Source organism: Dryobates pubescens, chromosome 13, assembly GCF_014839835.1.
Source record: "Dryobates pubescens isolate bDryPub1 chromosome 13, bDryPub1.pri, whole genome shotgun sequence".
Classification (NCBI taxonomy): domain Eukaryota; kingdom Metazoa; phylum Chordata; class Aves; order Piciformes; family Picidae; genus Dryobates; species Dryobates pubescens.
The window spans coordinates 10,113,318-10,129,877 of record NC_071624.1 but is presented as its reverse complement, the minus strand read 5'-3'; the positions used below and the strand labels follow the sequence as shown (position 1 = coordinate 10,129,877).

The 16,560-nt window shown below is 46.5% G+C and overlaps 1 protein-coding gene across 1 annotated transcript in view; it reads left to right on the top strand.

Moving 5' to 3' along the window:
- Positions 1-8,994: 8,994 nt before the first annotated feature.
- Positions 8,995-16,560, top strand: part of LPP (LIM domain containing preferred translocation partner in lipoma) — a 347,427-nt gene continuing 339,861 nt past the window's right edge. The window contains exon 1 of the mRNA XM_054166899.1: positions 8,995-9,040. The gene's annotated coding sequence lies outside the window, so the exon portion shown is untranslated. The remainder of the gene's footprint in view (positions 9,041-16,560) is intronic.

The window sequence follows — 16,560 nt, the reverse complement described above, 5'->3', positions numbered from 1 at the left end:
GGTGCAGTTTGAGACTGTGTCCTCTTGTTCTGGTGCTGGTTGCCTGGGAGGAGACCAACCCCCACCTGGCTACAACCTCCCTTCAGGTAGTTATAAAGACACTTTACTGTAAAGACCCTTATTAAAGACACTTTGCTAAGCCAGTCTCTGGAACTCTGCCTCTGCCACTCAAATCCATTCTGCATATTTTCTGGTGATCAGTTTGACTGTAGACTAAACCCAAGCTGCTGTTCTTGCTATTCAATGAAAAATTTATTCTGTGAGATCCACATCTTCATCTTTAGCTATCAATGGGTTTCCAATTTAATTTATTAGGTATTTTGGGGGGAAAAGGCATTCATTTGGTAAAAGCACATTACAAAAAAAATGCAAGGTAGGGAGAGTCTTTCTGAGTCTTGTTCAAACTCCATTTCAGACACCATGAGTCCTTTATCTTGACTGACTATCTAGGAAAATATTTACTCATTATAAAGATCTAATCACAGGAAGGGGCCAGGGCCCTATTTTTCTCATTTGCCTGCCTGTCTCATCATGGGGTGAGGCTTGATGCAGGGTGTGTACCAGTTCCAGATCTTTGTGCAGAGCTTGCAGTTGGTGTTCAACACCAACAGTGACAACTGGTGCAATGCTCTGTGTGGCTGTGACAGGGTTCCTGTGCTTTCAAATGCCTTTCTTGTGACATTCAGCTTCTTTGTCACTGAATTGCTACCACATGTGTAGAGTGGCCACCTCATCTTGGCATCTCCAGAGCAGCATTGATGCAGCTAAAGCAAGGCTGAGTAGCTTGTTCTTATCTGAAGGTAAAGAATGAGTGAAAGGTCTTCACTGGAAAGTGCTGGAACCAGTCTATTTGGCCCAAAGACAGAACAAAAGAGAGCCCAGATGAAGTCTTGGACTTTCAAAGAGTTGAGCTGGCTGTTTCTGCTGTTCCCACAAGCAAAGATGCAAACTGATCTTTCTGATTTTAATAAGATAGAGTGAAAATGACTGTATTTTTAGGTTGCTTGTTGCCTTAAACTCTCCTTCTCTGGAATGCTAAATAAAACAAATACTGAAAGGATATAGCCCATATTCCTGGTCAGCTGCCTGAAGGGAGGGAAAAGAGGATGGTAAACAGCTGATGGTAAACACATGGTTGTAGCCAGCTATTGATTTAATAGTGGAGAAAAGTGACTTTTTTCATCCTGTGCTTGAGAAGGGTGAGATGCTGGATGTATGAGATGGTCTCCAGAAGTTCTGCAAATGCTGGAACAGTGTGGCCAAAACCACAGGCAGGACAATACAAATACCAATTGAGGACTTTTTCTTTCTTACCCTGCAGTAGGCATGGACCTGAAAAATACAAGTAATGCCAAACTGTCAGTGTTCCTGAAGCTTCTAAGCCATTTGACCCTTTCTAAGACCTCTGTGCAGAACAGATATTTCTAACTATTGCTTGATGTTCACAAGCTCAGATTGGAGTGACAGCCCTTGCTTGGACCATTACTGTGTTCATGCAGCTGTAGTGACTGTGATGAATCTATAGCATCAAATAAGTAATTGCAGTAGATGTGTCCTGTAGGAGGGAGAGGATACAGTTTGGTGGCACTTGCCAAGGCACCAGAGAGATCCTAAGGTTTCTCCAGGACAGCCATCTCATAATATCTGTGCACAAACTCACTGTTCTGGGGTTATTATGAGGGAGGGGAAGATGGTGCTCCCAGTGCATGTTTACTCTCAAATTGTTTGCTGGATTAGAGGCAAGCAATTTGGAAGAGATCTATGAGCACTCTGGTTTAGCTCTTTGTAGACATTCCTCTCCAGCCGCAAGCAGCTCATGAGCAGCTTGAATCCGGCTCCAATGCCAGGGATCTGTCACTTCACTGGCAGTGGGGCTGGGATGGCTCCTTGGCAATTCAAATTCTCAATGGTGTGAGGAAATATGCATGCAGAGATGACTGATCCCAAGGCTGCTGGTGTGCCCTGTGTTGCCTGTATGTCCCATGAGGAATGGTGCAGATGGAGCAGCCTGCGGGCAGAGACGCTGTTGGTGTGGGTCAAACATAAGGGTTATAATGGGCCTATAAATATTCTTCAGTCTGTACTTACATGCTACAAGGTACACAGAGCTCTTAGGGTAAATAATGGAGGTAGCAAGTCCATCACTTTATTTATTACCCAAGTGTGTTCTCTCAGAGGCTGAGAAGAGCTGTTGTCTCCGTTGGTAGATGGTGCACTGAGACACAAAGCTCCAGAGTCACTGGGGAGGAACATGTTGGATAAATGTTTCTCATTAGAAAATGTTTTTGTCAGACATGATTCCTTTCATGTTGGGTGTGTGGGAATGTATCCACTTCAGCAAGACACTAGGAAATGTTTTCTTGGAATCAGCATGGAATTTCTCACCAAAATTGCCCTCCATCATGGCATGATCAGTCCTGGGGTGGCTGGGACACTACAGATCAGGTTTTGGAACTGAGTCTGGCAAGACAGAATTAAAGCAGACAGAAAGGTGCCCTGAACCTCAGTCTGTTCTGGCACCGTGACTTGGTTTTCATTGTGTGCTTTTTGTCCTTTATTACAGAGAGAAAAATCCTCCAAAAACATTGAGAAGTCCTGTTTTTGTCACAGTAGACATGGGAAAGCTTCCAGACTCTCCAAGATACTGGCAAATGGTGGAAGCTCTTTCCAGCTTAGCTCAATCCACAATTTTCCCAAGGTTTCATACCTGCTCTGTTGCAGAGCAGGAGGCTTAACCCTATTTTCCTACAAGTAAAATGATACTGCACAGACTGCTTAATCACATAGCTTAGAATGGGCAGAGCTGGCAGCCAAGAACTGGAGGCCCAGGAGCCACCTCCTCTAGTTTTCACTTCATTGTCCTCTGTTTACAAGCTGGTCTGTCAGATTGGTCACACCCCTCAATTCCCTTCCCGTAGATCATCTTAAACTCTTGCTTCTTCAAGGCTTTTAAAATATCAAGGAGCTCTGTAGGAAATGGCTAGGGATTGCAAAGCTCTTCATTGGAGACGCCTCCTGAGACAGTAAATCCAGACCTTTGCTATTGCCAGGGCACTACTTTATTGGTATGAGATTTGGGCCTACCTAGTCCTTCTGGCATGTCCACATCAAGTTACTCATCTTTGGCATAGCCAAACTGCACAACTTCTGATTTCTTAAGCTTCTCCCATCAGTCTTGTAGTTCTTCCCTCAAGTCTACCCAGGGAAATGGAAATGTCCAGGGGCCAAGCAGAAAGTTCAAGTTTTGTTCAGATGAGAATTATCAAGAGAATCTGAACAGGGAGGGCAGAGGGGCACTGGGTTATGTTGCAGACACTGCAGTACAGACAGTTCTTCATCCAAAATAACTCTTCTTACATTTTTTGTTTTAATGTGTGTGGATTATTTCTCATATATTTCACCAGGGGGAATCTAATTTTCTCTCTCCTCCTCCCCTCCTAATATTTCAGATCTCTCTAGGTATCTCTACTTACACACATCTTCCCTGATTGAGGGAGTTGCATGCAAAATTCCCAGCTGGCATTTCTAGCTTGCAGAGATTATATTTATGTGGCTGTACACATTTTTACGTGCTGTAACTTTATTTACATTAGAAGAAGAGTCCATGAGATTGATGAGTGAGGCAGCATATTTAAAATATACATCTTGTAAATGTGCTAATGACTACATAGGCTATAGGTCCCTGTGGAAATAAGAAGAGGCATTCTTTTAATAAACAATGGAGCGCATCCAGTTTTTCTTCCTACTTAAGTTATTTCCAGCACATTCACTAAAATGCTACCAGATTCAATAATATTTGTCTCTTTTCTTGGCTTCTTACATACATAGCTTTTTTTCTTGACAACAAGTCCAAGATTTTTTGGAGCCAAAGCAGGAATGATGATGTGTTTTTGTTGTTGTTGTTCTTCTAACCAGCTGTCTCTGCTTGTCTTGCTGTCACTAGGAGAAGACATCTGCTTAGTACATTCAATATTTTTGCTTCGATTCTCAACAGGGAGGTCAGAGTCTATGCAAAAGAAGTCCCCCAAAATATTTGTTACCACAAACACTTCTGAGACGGGGGTATTTTGTTTATTCAGTGTAGATTCCATAAAGCATTTTACCAATTTCCTTCCTCAAAATCCAAGTGCTCGTGGTTCCAGGGCTGAAATCTGGACATGAGACATTCTCCATTAGCAAGATACCAGATTGTGTAAAACACAAAGTCTAGTGACTTCTGCCTTAATTATATCACATCACTCTGATCAGATACTATATACCTTATTGTCTTTTTTTTTTTCTCCCACTAAGCTGAGACCCAAAGAGGGAGGATTCTTAATGCAATTGTCAGCTGCTTCTGTGTGCTGATTTCATCAAAATTGATTAGAAAAATGGCGTAGTGCTAGCTATGGCTTGTCTGTGGCCACAGAGCTCCAGGCAGTTCTTTCTTCTAGGCACTAGTTACTCTCCTTCCTCATTAACCAAAGATCCAGTCTAGCAAAACACTTCAATCCCTAAATCCACCTTTCTTCAAAAGAATGCTTAAACCTAAGCTAAAATCTCTCTGGGTTCAAATTGGTTTTATGTATGCCCTTAAAATTAAGTATGCTACACTGGCACATTGCAAAACTGCACTTCTCAGCATTGGGATTTAGCAGTTTTACAAAGCTTTACCATTCGTTCTGTGTGTGGGACAGGTGGCTATGGCCTGAACAGTGGATGGAGCAGAGCAGGGAGCAGAGTCTGAAATAAGTGGAGGGAGGTTTGCAATCTCCTCACCATAACCAACAGTGAAATGACATAGAATTAGACAGGACTGATCACCAGGTAAAACTGAGCATCTGGTGCACCATGTGCATCTCAAAGACATGTACAGAGACACAGGGCTGGCTGATTGTCACTCTCTCTGGTGTACTTATGGAAAGATGGGGAGGTTGCTAGAAATTGTATTTCTCAGTGAAGATCAATGATGATTACCTCAGAGTTTTGGCCCAGACTCTATCACTGTAAGCAATCTGTGATTTAGTAATGCCTGTCCAGCACATGCTTTGCATTCCTGTCTGGATGCAAACATGCCTGTAAAATGGGCAATGACAAAGCTTGGCCTATGACTGTTCCTAGATTCCTTCCATCAGGCAGCAAACACGTGCATATCTCTAAATCAGGAACATGCACCCTGATTGGAAATGAATTCAAACTTGCAGGTTGAGTCTTTTCTCTCCTGTCTGCCTACTATCTAATGCTGGTGTTTCCTCATTCCTTCCCCAGTGCCACAGGAATGCTATTGCCGTGAGCTCAGATTTTGCATGTGCTTCCAAGAATGCCTTTTGGAGGCTGTAGGGTCAAGTGTGCCACTGCAGCCTGTGTCTTAATGCAAATGGGTGTTCTCATGGTGAGGTGAGTGAAAACTGTTGTGGTTTGGGGCTGAAGAGTCTCCAGTTGATCTAAGGCTAATTGCAGCTGATCTTTGTCTGAAAACTAGGTGGCAATTCTCCCAAGAACACGTGCTTAGTGTGTTTTCCAGCCTCTCTGGCTTTTACCCACTCAAGGATTAGTTCACCAGGTGGGCGACTTTCCTGTTGTTCTGGAATTGTTGCTAGTGAAGGAATACGTCAGATCCCCACAACTTCATCTGATTAAGAGCTGAATTGCAGCAAAAATTACTTGGGCTAGAGATAAGGAAAACTTTTCTAACTGCTCTGGAATGGATCCTCTAGACCAAAGTAGGTGAACCAAAGTAGGTATGGTTTAGGCAATGCTGCTCCTGCTTTATGGCCTGAAGGATGGGTTCCCATGGCTTGGCTGGGCTATTCCCATCCTGGTGGTTTTTGTTTGTTTAGTTGGCATTTATTTATTTATCTATTTATTTATTTATTTTTGCATCTGAAATCCCACCAAAATGCAGAGACCCAAACTCTGAAAAGCAAGGTTTCACCAGGTGACTTCTGGAAACTTCACAGAGAACTGAGTTGCCTGCAGTATGATGGGAGGTCATAATGTGCATTAAATCTGGCACTGCAGGTTTACAAGGGATATTGCAGTCACAGGGAGGTGAACTCGCTGGTCTAAAGTCATAGAACACAGGAAAGGTAGGAACAGAGGCCAGGTTTCCAGGCTTCTTGTCATGCACCTTAAGCACTAAAAAACTTCATTTACTTGATTTAATATTGTTCCAGGCCGACTCCTGTATTTGTGCCTAGTGAGTGGCCTATGCAATGTCAGGCATTTCAGGTTTTGCTGTTTAATTCATTTCTCTGCTGTGGTGCAGGGTGTGGTAGATATTACTGAAGGAATGACTGCACGTTGCCAGTATTTTTGATTCTTTCCAGGCAAAGAATAGATTTTCACAGCCAGGCTCAACACCTTGAATCTTCTACTTTCCTTTCCAAAGTGTATGATATTGGTCATGACAGGAAACTGAAAAAAACTCAGAAAATTCCTGCTGTGCTTGACAAGACAGTGACCACTCTGGGCAGTGCATTACAAGGGTAATGGGCTGCGAATCAAACTTCTGCTGCTGTGCTGCAGAGGATTAGTCACAGATCATCTACCTGCAAAACGGACGTAGCAGTAGCTACTATCTCACACTCCGGAGGCTCAAAGCTTAAAACTTTTGGGATCATTCAAAGGATGGGCAAAGTATTCTATCTTCTGCTAACAGAACTGGAAAATTGCATAAGCTTGATGGATAAAGAAGCAATAACTGTTGGATACGGGACAAGGAAAATATCTGACCACTGTCTTTCTCTGAAATACTAAACGGAGAACCCTTGTCTCTCATCTTAGGCAAAATAGTTTCAATTTTCAGATACCAGTTGACACAATACAAGAGCTCTTGCACATTTGCAAGAAAGATTAAGCAAAGAATAAAACCAGGCAACAATCCCTCTGTAAATCTGTGTCTCAGGAGCGTTACAAATTTGGGCTCAGTTGAGAGTCCCACCACCCTGAGGTTGACAGATGAGAGTTCCAGGAAGTCCCTTGTGATAACCACCTGCCCCCTGTGGCAGAAAATATCCATGAGAGGTATCAGAGTTGTCCTTGAAGGATGATGAAGAAAGAGCACAACCTTACAGCCCAGTGGTCACAGCTGGAAGGAGAAACAGGAACTACAGATTCTCCACTGAGAATCGCACCTAGATTTACAGTGCCTCAGGCAAAGGCTTTGGCTGCTCAGCTTGTGCTGGTGCTACAGTCTCTCACCCACTGATGCTTTAGAAAGCAGCCATGCCCACATCTTTCACAACAGGCCACGCTCACAGAGCACTATCAGCACTCTAGGTACACCTATGACATGGGGCCCTGGTGACTCACACACTACTGTACTTTGGTTTGGGATCTCAGCAGGGTTTAAACACAGGGTAGGCGGCTAAGACAAGGCTCAGGTATTTCTAGTCATAGTCATAATGCTTAGAAAACGTCTGTGGCTGTGACTGACAGGCTCAGGCAGATTTAGCTGCAGTGCTTCTAAGAGAGCATCTGGCCCTGGCAACCTTCTCCATCCCTCAGGAGGAATTTAGCACCCCTGGTACAGAGGGCCAGTGCAGGACACCAAATCAACCACAGCTGGGGGTCTTGCACTGAGGACTAAATTTGGGATATGTTGTGTTTCCCCTCCTCAGAGCCTGCAGGGAAGGGGTGCCCGTTGGGATGGTATCTTCTGGGGTCTCCAGAGTGCATGCTTTAGACACTTTGGAAGCCAGAGAAGGGGGAGGAAGGCTGGATCAGAACTCTGCACTCCAGCTTCTGAAATATTTTAGGCACTTAATGTCCTGGTTTAGGTCCTTACGTGCAAACTGTCCCTCCCGGGGCTGTCAAGCAGTGACTATGGACATTACAGCTCTAATGGGATAAGATTGTAAACATCTTCTGAAAGTGCACAGCAAAGCCCTTTATTGTCAAAATGAAATACATTAAAGTACTTTAAAACTCATCCAGAAATCTCTTTCCAAATGAGTAAGGCTTGGCAACTCTCCCTTCCACAGCCTGAATGCAGTGGAACCCTTTTGTCTTCCCTTTCTCTTCAGGGCAAATGCAGGTACCCAAAAGCTACTTCAGGGGTAACATTCCATTACAAAACCAATCACACTCAAAATCAGCATTATTTTAATTGAAGTCCTTATAAATAACCACAAAACAATCAAACAGAAAGCACTCAGGAAAGTTTCCTTTCCCTGTCTCCATAGCTCGATAGTTTTGTCTTCAGTCTCTGAACACGCACCTCCCTTCGAAGCTCCGAGCACCTTTTAGCCCTGCTCACGTTTTCATGCGTCCCAGCAGAGGCAGAACTCAGAAAAGTTGTTACCCAGAACATCATAAAGGAGTCCTGAACAAAACTCCTCTGAGGAGCTGAATACTGCAAACCACAGAGCACATCCCTGGGCCTAGCTCCGCGGGTTAGAAGGCAGGAGTGGGCTGCTGGCAGGGACGGGGCTGCCTTCAGCCGTGCTGCTGCTCAGCTGCCCCAACTCGAGGTACCGGGGCTGCCGCATCCCGCCGCAGCCCCCTCCCGCCGCGTGGCCGCCCCAACCCCGGCCCCAACCGGCCCTTACATGGACAAATCTGCCTGCAGGGAAAGGCAGGAATTTGGGTCCTTGACGTCAGCCCCGGGCAGAGCGCAGCAGCCCGGCGGGGAGGGAGGCAACGGCTGCCGCTTTTTGTTTCTGGGGGGGCGCACTGAGCTCGGGGCTGACACCCACCCCCAATTCCTCAGCCCGAGGGGAGGTAAGGGTCAAAGGTGGGGAGAAGAGAGCGCCGCGGCCCCGAGGGGATGCAAAGGGTCGCGGGAGGGGCTGGAATAACCAGAGGGGGAGGGATGCGGGCGGAGCCGGCCGTGGGGTGCGGCGGGGTGGGGGTACCCGAAGACGCAGCGGGACAGCAGCGCGGAGCGCGGAAAGGGCTGGCGGGCGGAAGGGGCCGGCGGCGGGGCCGAGGGGCGGGCACGGCAGGGCGGTCCCGGGCACCGCCGTGGCCCCGGCCCCGCCCCGGCCCCACCTCCCCCCGCTGCCTCCTCCCGCCACCGCCGCCGCCGCTCTCGCCTTCGCTGCCTCCTCCCCCCGAGGTATTGTTGCAGATAATAACTTGCCCCCTTTCTCTTTCTTCCCCCACCGCTCCAAGGCAGCTGTGCAACAGCTGGAGCCCCCGGCCGGGGCGGGGAGTGCCTCCGGCCGCTGGGGGGGGGCCCGCGCCTGGCTCCTCCCTCCGCCCGGGGCACCGCGGCCGTCGGAGGGAGGGACGGCCTGGCCCGGCCCGGTGCAGTGTGAGCTGGGCGGCGGGGCGGGAGCAGCCCTCGGGTTGTTGGGCAGGGGGAAACTTTCCCGGTACTTCAGCGGCTCCGCTGTACGCACCCTCCCCGCGCCGGACGGGGGCTGCCCGCGGGCCGGGGTCTGGCCCCTACCCCTCACCCGCGGTGCTCGGTGGCGCGGGGCTGTTGGCCGCAGGTGCACCTGGGCCGGGGCGGAGGCCACCTCCAGCGCGGCTGCAGCGCTGCCTTCCCCTCCCCCCCGCAGCACTGGGCGCCCGCCGGCCCCGCTGCCGGGGCTCGGGAGTAAGTAGCAAGTTGAGTAAAGCCCTGGCCGCTTCTTATACGCCAGGGGTGGCGCCCCCCCCCCCCCCCTTCCCCAGCAGGTAAGGACGTCAACGTTTCCCACAACCTTACGTCACCCAGGGCTTGCCTTTTTTTTTTTTTTAATCATCTCTGTATAATTTTTTTCCCTCCCCCTTCTCTTGCTCTCCCGTTTCGAACAAGCAAATCTTATTTCTGCTATTGTTCAGGAGCACTCTCCACGCCCTGGGGCTCTGCTGAGGAGAAGGCAGTGCTCTCGAGTAGGAGGTGTTGATGGAGAAACTCGTGTTATAATTGCTCTGGCTACAGTACCTCGAGGTGCAGTGTGGCCCAGCTGGTGAAACAAATGAGTGTTGTGAATTCTCCAGCTCTGTTTTGAATTTTATTATTTGGTTGGGCTTTTTTGGGTTGTTGTTTGTCTTTTTTTCCGCACCTGTATGAGTTGGGCCCTTTGGATTGTGTTCCTGTTTGGTATATTTTAGTCTTGCTGTGCGATTGAGCAAAGTTTGTAGGAACCATCAAGCCGGCCAATGGGTCTTTCTACATACAACATGTCAGTCCCTGTGCATGAAGTCATTTTTTGACCCGTGTGAAATGCAAGGTCTCACATGGAAGCCTTAAGTTTTTGGAAACACTCTAGATTTGAGAATTTATTTCTTTGGGTTCATTTACCTGTGGAGTTTGTGCTTATTCTTTTCAGGAAGGATTTTTGGGGCAGGACCTGAGAAAGAGCAAGAAATCCCAGACTGTCTGGAATATGGGTGATACAGCTCATGCTGGCTCACCAAGTAATTGCATACATGGGATATTAGGAAGGCAGGGGAACAGGACACAACATTTCACCTCTGTGTTCACAATGCAACAGTGTTCATGCTGGAAAATGTTGGTTGCTGTCTTGTGCGTAGCCCAGCCTGCTGTGCAGCAGCATGGTTTGGGGATGTGAGGGACTTTCTGGTAATCCCCACCCTTGTTGCAGCAGGATTTGCCCAAACAAGGCTAAATAATAATGCTCTAGAACATGGGACTTCCCTCAGGAAATATTTCCTTCTGAGGATAAAGATTTACTGTTGAACGCTTTGCCGTGCCTGTTGGTCTGCTCTGTCTCGCCCATCCCACCTCATCTTCCATCTTATCACTCCTATGTTTATTATCTGTGTTATTCTCCTCTTTTGTTTAGCTTTTGCTGGAGGGTCTTTTTTCTGTGGGATGGGCTCTCAGCAGGTTATGAAGTTGTGACAGTTTCAGGACTGTGGCCATAGGCTACCTGGCAGCAAGCATTTATCCTCAGTGTGTAATCCTGCCTGAGGCTCCAGTGAATGCTGGTGCTACTAATGGGGCCTTCTGCCCTGCTGTCCTCTAACTGTCAAGTTTCATATATATTTTTTAATTTAATTGTTTTCTTCAGTTGTGGTGTTTTTGTTGTTTTGTTTGGCTGGTGTCCCCTGCCCCGAGTTAGCTTGTGTTGGCTATATGTATTTCTAGTTACAACTCATGAATCACAGTCTGGAGGTCCTTGGTCGGAGTGGAGACACCACTCAGTTTTAAAGCCTGGCTGTTGACTTGTTTGTGTAATGTCTGACTGTAAAACTTCAGTGACTCCAATCTAGCGAAGTCTAGAAAGGAGATGGGATGGTTGTGTGAATGTCAGGTACGTTCAAAGTTATAGGAGCTAATGATGATGGCTTTTGTATTATAGACACACAGATGGAAAGAAAAGACTGGTGCAGATTTCTCTGAAACTTTTCTCCAGCTACAGTCTGGAGAGAAGTTTCAAAGCTCTACCTTGGGTGGATGACAAATTGTTTACAAGAATACAGTTTCCATGCATTTGTGGAAACATACACCCTCAGGCTGTTCAAAGTGGTTTCTCTATTCCTTTTCCCCATCGTGATTGTGTGAACAATGCATCCTCAGTGGTATTTTGTTCCTCATCAGGCATCTGAAAGTCTGACCCACAAGGATCTGCCTTTCTCCTAATAATATCTTCTGGCCCTGATGTGGGCCTGGGCAGCACTCACACCCTCTGCTCCAGCTGGCCCAACACCATGCTGGGTTTCATCTCCACTTAGTCATCCATGCTCTTCCCTATACAGCCTGTGGTAGCTCTGTTAATTCCTTCAGGCGGAGGGGAGTCCCTGTGGATGCATGGAGAGGTTTTAAAGCTGGCATTGGGATGAAGAAGAAATACACATTTCCTTTGAGTACATCTGTGCTTTTTAGGTATGATACTTTTTGGTAGAGGCTTTCAGGAAAGCAAGGTGAATACCAACAAGCCTGTGTGACCTGTCTGACATCTGGCATTCAGCATCTGTGTTTGCTATGGGCGTGTGTGAGCAAGGCAGCAATGCTTCTGCCTGCTTTCAGTCATCTGCAGACTGCTTTCTTACCCTGGTAGCTTCATCATCTCCCTTTGCTCTTGGAGCAGGGTAATTCTGCTGAAAGCTAGAGAGCTTACTGGAACTGCAGCCATGCTTCAAAAGCAGGTAGGAGTGGAGGAGATGGAAACCATATCTTGCCTAAGGATGTGGGTTATCAGGGGAACAGATTTGCGTGGGACAGTAGCTTTAAAGACCGTGGGTTATATGTAGGAAAATGCAGGACTTGAAGCAGCCTTGTGAGGAGTGTTTCCAGAGGAGAGATTGGCAGGAAGGTGTTGCAACTGATGTTCACATTGCATTGAGATGCTGCAGGAGAGCATTAGTAAAATCTGAAGAGCTCTGTGTTTTCATCTTTATTGTTTAGGGAGCTTTTTGTTTTGTAAAATGGAAACAAACAGAGAAAAGAAAATAAAAAATCAAACTGAAAACCACAGACCAGAGAAAAACCACAAGGTTTAAGAGCTGTTTGAAAGTTTGTGCTTGCCCAGGAGAAGGGCCTTAGAAGGGTGCAAGGCTCAGCTCTTTCTGTTCCTCCTGCTTCTGGGCACAGCAGGGCAGGTAGGACTTGCAACATACCCAGTCCAGCATGAAAAATTCCCCCTGCTACCCACACTTAATTGTTGTGATTAAGGTTACCAGTAGAGACACCTTGGCAGAGATTCTACTTTCATCTCAAGGAGATGGTTTCAGTCACATTCTGAGCAAACACAAGAGCTGGCATGAAAGTGACGATTTTAAAGTCACTGTCAGCAAGTCTCTGTCACTTTAGACTGTCAGTATCTGTTGTTAGGATCTGTGGGTGACAGTGACACACGTGTGAGTCACTCAAAAGCACTCCTATTGCAATGTGCTTAGGAAGGGAAAACAAACATTGGTGGAGTCATGGGCTGCTGATAACCTTTTCTTAGAAAAAGATACAAGCTTTTGAGCATTGCAGGTTATTGGGCAGGATATTTTCTGTGGGCCTTGATGCCACAAGGGAATGTCATAATACAGCAATTCCTTGATAACCCTGTAAATTGCTTAATTTGATTTGGAGGAGTTGGGATGCTTGAGAGTCTCTGATTTATGCCAGTTTTGTTTCCATGTGAGAGCCTCTGTCAGCCCTCTTCAGTATTTCCAGATCTGGTTGGGAGGGAATCCTGTTTTGTGCCTTTATAATAGAATTAACCAGGTTCGAACAGACCTTTGGGATCCTCAAGTCCAACCTATCACCCAACACCATCTTATCAACTAAACCATGACACCAAGTGCTTCATCCAGTCTCCCCTTAAACACTTCCAGTGAGGGTGATGCCACCAATTCCCTGGGCAGCCCATTCCATGTACTGGGTTTATGCACTTGAGCATCCTCTAAGTAGGTGTCATTCAGCACTTGGCCACCTTCCTCCCCCTACTACTGTTGCCCAGTGATACTTCAAGGCAGGCAAACTTCTGCCAGGTCTTGGATGATTTTGCCAGCAGTGTAATAGTTAGTTGAGATTTACTATGGCTGTTATCTGTAGGTAATAAAATATCAACTAACTTGCCATAACTATCTTATTTAATGTCTATTAAAAGCCTCACATACTTCATTCACTGGCTGAAATTTAATAGAAGTTCATCTAAGCATTTATTGCTTACTTAATTTAAAAATGAGTTGATCTCTGCAGTTGGTAACAGGCACTGAGGATTTAATTAACATTCAGCAAACTATCTTGTTAGCTCTGAATTACACAGTCAGGTCTTTTTTATGTATCAATTTGTAACTCCCCTTCCCTTTTTTTTTTTGTTAGGCCAGTGGATCTCACTGTGTGCTACTGCAGTTTCCACTTCCTCCTTGCTTTGTGCTCCTGTCTACAACTACCTGAAGGGAGGTTGTAGCCAGGTGGGGGTTGGGCTCTTCTCCCGGGCAACCAGCACCAGAACAAGAGGACACAGTCTCAAGCTGTGCCAGGGGAGGTTTAGGCTGGATGTTAGGAAGAAGTTCTTCATAGAAAGTGTGATTGGCCATTGGAATGTGCTGCCCAGGGAGGTGGTGGAGTCACCATCACTGGAGGTGTTTAGGAAGAGACTGGATGGGGTGCTTGGTGCCATGGTTTAGTTGATTAGATAGTGTTGGGTGATAGGTTGGACTCCATGATCTCGAAGGTCTTTTCCAACCTGGTTAATTCTATTCTATTCTTCTGGTCTCTCCTCCATCTGGAGAGCCTCTGCCCAGGCTGTGCAGCTGGGGGTCCTAATGCTGCTGAGGAGGAATCAGTACCCAGCTACTCTGTTGTGGATGGAGGAGGTTGATGGATTGTGTTGCTGACCTTGAAGAAGGGGCTGTGGTGCCCAGTGGGGTGGGTAGAGATACCCTACATGATGAGATAGAAGTGATCCAGCTCCAGACCTTAGTTAGGTGCAACAGAGCTCCTGTAAGGCTTTTTCAGCAGCATGGCTGGGTGCATGGAACTTAGGTTGGTAAGGTTTTCTTTTTATGTAAGAGAAACTTGGGGTGATTCAGAGGTGGCTTGCAGGCTGCAGATGCTGTGTACTCCAGCTGTGGTGGTTTATATCTCAGTAATGTGCATGTGCATCTTTGGTGTGCTCTGTGCACATACCCTAAGGAGCTCTCTCTGTTTCAGCAGTTTATTACCTCACCTTAACAGACTTGAATTACTTCACTTAATGAGGCAAGCTTGAATGAAAGCAAGGAATTTCCCAGACTCTAGCACGCAGTGACTGGGTTGGGAGAGTGATTGGATTAGCAGCTGATAAGTGGTTGTAACTCCGGCTGCTGCATCTCCCCTGCCTCACTCGCCTGGGTATTCACTGCATTCCTGTTTCAACTCAGCCTCGAAGGAGGTCAGCTGGCTTGAATTTTAACACACATCATCACTTGAGGTAGAGACTTGATTTCATGGGTTTGGGCAAATCTGGAGAGATACCTCAAGCTATTGTTGTGGCCAGGATTTCCCAAGAGAAAGCGATAATGATTGGGGCAGCCACATGGCAGTCGTGTAGGTAATGACAGGCAGTGAACTCGGTTAAAAGCAGGGTGTTAAGAGTTGCAAAGTCCGAGTGATGCAAAGCTACAAAATGCCAGAATTAAGTTCATTGATGAAACCTTAATTTGGCCTCCTCTGCAAGTGGGTAGTATGATATGGCTACTTAATTGCCAGAGCACCTACTCTTTGTGCCTGGAGTGGAAGGTGACCCTTAATGAGCAGCTATTCAGTTTCTTTTTTGCAGGGTGTGTGGCCCCAGCCTTGTTCACTACATAATATTCAAACTCGGGACTGAATGTGGAATTACTGGTTTCCTTTTGTGCTTTTCTGGAGCACTCTTTGCTCTTTCACTGGAGTGCTTTGCAAGTTGAGGGGGACTATTTTTGTGGTGCCTTCCTCAAGTGAAGAAAAATTATTCTTGACATTTTACTCATGGGGGCACAGGTTTGGAGAGAAGTGAGCTTGGGAGTCTTGCATCATCCCTGACAATGAAATCTGGAAGGAAAAAAGCCAGCTAGACCATTGGTGTTCTCTTTAGTTTGTAGTCATAACTGATAATCAAACAGCAAAAAGGGTTGAAAAGAATTGCTTGTAATTACAGAATGAAGTTAGCATGCTTTCCACCCAGCTCTGGAGATTACTCCAAACTGCTTATTGCCTATCTGTACAGTCCATCTCCCCCATTTTTTCTGCTTTTACATGGCTCTTATACATAATCATCATTATCCTTGACTAGGGGGAAGGCCTGTACTTATCTCTCTTGGGTATTGAAATGCCTAGCTTAGTATGGAAGCTGGTCTGTGCTTCTGTCATTTATAACACCAGGACAGCTTAATGCTGTTGAGTCTAAAACGTGCTGGAGAGGTCCGGGAATGAGCCACAAAGCATATTTCAAGGAGTAGAATAAGGGTAATGGGGACTTTACATCATCTACCAGACACTTCCTCAGTGGCTTGTTTGCCCATGTATAGTAAGACTGCCATTTTTTTAGGATTGTTCAAGCTTCCTTTAAAGCTGTGGTGTCCTCCATCACTCCTGATCCTGCAGGCTGTTGCTGGGGGAAATGGGAATGATGCCTTCCCTAGCCAGTTCCAATTTGCTTTTTCAGAGAATTTATTTCTTTCTTGACTTGCTTGGGATGCAGAGCCCAGCTTGGAAAACACAACATCGCTTTTTTGCCATTTAAGGATGACTTTATGAACTGTCTGCATAGTAAGTCTGAAGTTCAAGTGTATGAGTAATCCAGCTGAACTTTCTGCAGCCACTTGTATGCCTAAAGATAAGCAAGTGTTTAATCACTGTCCTGTACCTGAATCCTAATTTGCTTCCAAGGCAGACACATGGGGAAGAACAATGGGCAGAAGGATTAAAATTATCTGGGGAGATGTCTGGCTTCTCTTCTCCTGAAACAATGCTGCAGCATGTGGACTGGCCCTAGCCTTGCTCAATGAAGGGTCAGCCTCATACAGTGCAGGAGATCGTGCTGAGTGAAGCAGACAGGTTGCATGGCTCTGACAGTGGCAGGAAGTGACAAACTGTGGGGCAGAAGTGTATTTTGGAAGTTAGGAATAACGTCTTGGACCTCCACATTGCTGCAGGGGTGAATGTGGCGTTCTTGGCAGGTACTGCCTCTTTGAGTGTCTCCCTCTGCATATGAGAGTTGGGAA